A 3488-nucleotide genomic window follows, 5' to 3' on the forward strand; every position below is an offset into this window, starting at 1 on the left:
ACTCATGATTCGACCCTGTTCGACCCATGACTCGACACTGTTTGAGTCTATCGACCCTGTTCGACTCATGATACAACCCTGTTCGGTCCATGATTCGACTTTGTTCGACTATAATGTTCGTTCGACCGTCTTAATTTGCGACGAAAATTGGACTCCGTTCGACAGTGTTTGTCGAATCATGAGTCGAACACCTCAGCCCGTGAAGGCAGTTGTGAAATAAAAACTACGCATATTGGGTTGCAACAGCCTTGTAAGGCCACACTTTTTTGTGATTTTTTGTACATGTGCATGCATGATAACTACTTGAAGTTTTTAGTGTGCATGTATGATAACTACTTGTTTTTTTTGTGGAAAAAGCCTATATGTCCCTCTGTTCTCAAAGTTGCTCGGTTGAGGAGTTGCAGAAACTCGAAATGGTTATTGTAACTTTTATCCAATCGTAAGTTTGTTTGAACGTATAAACTTGTAGTTTCAGCTCGACTTTTTTCGACCAAATCAGTCAAGATAGAATCTGTAGATGTCTTTTCTGATTCTTCTATTAACAGTTTTTTTCCGCCTGCAAAACGTCCAAAGCTTGTTTACAAATTCGAATGATCTCATTGTATCCGTCTACAAACTGAGATAGGGACCAGTTTTAAGTTTATGTAAATGCCATCAATTGTTTTCTTTCTGTCTAGAGACCTGCTCCTTTGACCTTGTAATCTCTAACGTCTGTTCCGATCTGAAATAAAACAGTGCAGTAAGATTTCGATTTGATGCCTAACAGTTGGACTAAAAATACAACTTATTTACAATCTTTTCATATTCCAAACATTCGACTTTAACATGGCGCAGCCAGCAAAGAAAAAAGGAGGGGGAAAAATCCATTAAACATTGTAGCATTTTGGGAAGTACGAACACCGGAACCTCCAGTCTATTGGGAAGAGTGGATAATCAAGTTTCACCGGGGGATGATCGCAAAGTACGATATTGATCCCGATGATTTCTATTTTAAGAATACTCTAAATGCGACGGCTATCGCGGCGTTGCCTGAAGAAGTAAATGGGAAAAACCGTGTTGATTCGGAAAAGAAGTTAAAGTCTAATCTATATCTATGTATCGGAGATGAGGCGCAGCGGATATTCAAAGCACGGAAGCCGACGGTTAACATCAAAACTGAACGGTACCCACGGGTTCTAGATGAGATGCAAAACGTGTTCCAAAGAGAGAGGAATGTAACACATGAACGGGGTCTTTTCTACGGGAGAAAGCAGCGTGAGAACGAAACGTTCGAAAAGTTCCATGCGGAACTAAGCGCCCTAGCAGGCAGATGTGATTTTGCAAATCCGGCCGAAAATGTTCGGGACATTTTCATTATGAATATGCGGGAGTCGGATTGCCAACAAGAATTATCGCGATCAACAAAATTACCGGAAGAAGTCTACAGAATCGCATTGTCATACGAACGTGGGGAGCGCGCATACAAATCATATACAGGAAAACCAGCTTCGACAGCTCCGGCTATTTCAATAAAACAAGAACCAGTGAGTAACATAAGGAGGGGACAAGGATTTTTTCGAAGTCGCGGACGCGGGGGACGTGGAGGATACACCCAAGGACCAAGTAGTAGTGGAGGAAGCGGAAACAATCGTAGATGTTACAATTGCGACGCACCTAACTTTACCCTGGATCACATTGCGAGCTGTCCTGCAAGAGGAGCAACATGCAACATGTAACTCCTGCCGAAAATTGGGTCATTTTGAACGTACATGTCGAGGAGTTAGAAGGGGTACTAACCAGTGGAGGGGACGAGGACGAGTCGGACTGGTTAGGGAAGAAAGTGAGCATCATCAAAGTACACAAAACGTAACTGACTTGAACGAAGATCCAGTGTCGTGGGTCAATCAGCAGGGGTGCGGGGAAAACGAATCCATGACGTCGGGATCGGACGATTACATGGTAATGTCAATACACAGGAAGAGGAATGAATCCGAACTAAAGCTCCCTGGGGCCCGCGTGCAAGTTGAAGTAGCAGGGAAGAAAATGTGGTTGTGGATCGATAGTGGATCCCCAGTCACCATTTTTAGCATTAACGACCTAAAAGCAACGTTAGGAAAGGCCAATATTCAACTAAAACCTTCGAGAGACGAATTTCTGGATTATAACAACAATCGTATAAACATACTGGGGAAGATAACAGTGAAGATGTCATTAAACGGCTGGGCAGCACCAGCACAAGTGTCGGTTATATCCGGGAATCATCAGTCCATCCTGGGGCGGGATCTTATGGGCACCCTGGGCCTCGAGTTGGTCCAACGGAAGAAAGTGATGGGAATCACAGGGGAAGGAATCAGCCAAGAGGAGGAGAAATATGACGAATTGCAAACATACTTCTGTAAGTTGTACCCAAATTTGTTTACTAGGATAGGGAAAATCCGGAATGCAAAAGTAAGAGCCGAATTTTTTGACAATTTGGGACCCATACAGCAAAAAGGACGCAGGGTGCCGATTAGTCTGCAAGATAAGGTGGATAAAGAAATCCATCGGCTAATAAATGAAGGGCATATCGTAAAACTACAAGAATGCTCAGATAAGAATTTCGTCTCCCCCATCGTAATTACAGTCAAAAAGGATGGAAGTATAAAAATAGCACTGGAATCGAGAGAGTTAAACAAGCAGGTACATAAAAATAAGTACCAAATGCCAAATATTGACGAATTAATAGACGGAGTAAGCCAGATCATTGCGGAGAAAAAAGCGGGGAATGTGTATTTTACAACGTTGGATTTCACATATGCGTACGGACAAGTCGCGTTAGAACAAAAAACGAGTGAGCAATGCAATTTCTCGCTTGTTGGTGGGAAATCCACAGGAACTTATCGTTTTAAAAACGGATTTTACGGGTTGACGTCAATGCCGGCGGAATTCCAAAAAGTAATTGACAATTTGCTAAAAGAGTTCCCTCAAGCTAACGCGTTCATTGATGATATCTTAATTTCTTCGAAAGGAACTAAGATCGAACACATCGCGTTGGTCGAGAAGATATTGAAAAAGCTGGATATTTCTAATGTTGCTTTAAAGTTGAAAAAATGCGAATTTGCGAAAACAGAGTGCGAATGGCTCGGATTTCGAATTGGGGAAAGTGGCATTACACCCTTAGTAAGAAAAACACAAGCAATTGAAGATCTGAAAACCCCTAAATCGCGGAAGCAATTGAAATCACTGATGGGTTCACTCCACAGCTTACACAAATTTTTACCCAAACTCGCAGAATTAAGCGCACCGCTAAGGCCATTACTAAGTCAAAACAACGATTTTGTTTGGACTAATGCTTGCGAAAATGCGTTCCAACATTTGAAATCGCTAGTGAAAAATACTGTCGAGTTACGACATTTCGACATCCACCGGGAGACTAGAATTATCTGTGATGCTAGCCACGATGGTTTGGGGGCCGTGTTAGAACAGTATGGGGCATCAGGGTGGCATCCCATTTCGTTTGCATCGCGTTA

This window comes from Symsagittifera roscoffensis, chromosome 9 (assembly GCF_963678635.1).
Source record: "Symsagittifera roscoffensis chromosome 9, txSymRosc1.1, whole genome shotgun sequence".
NCBI classification, from domain to species: domain Eukaryota; kingdom Metazoa; phylum Xenacoelomorpha; order Acoela; family Convolutidae; genus Symsagittifera; species Symsagittifera roscoffensis.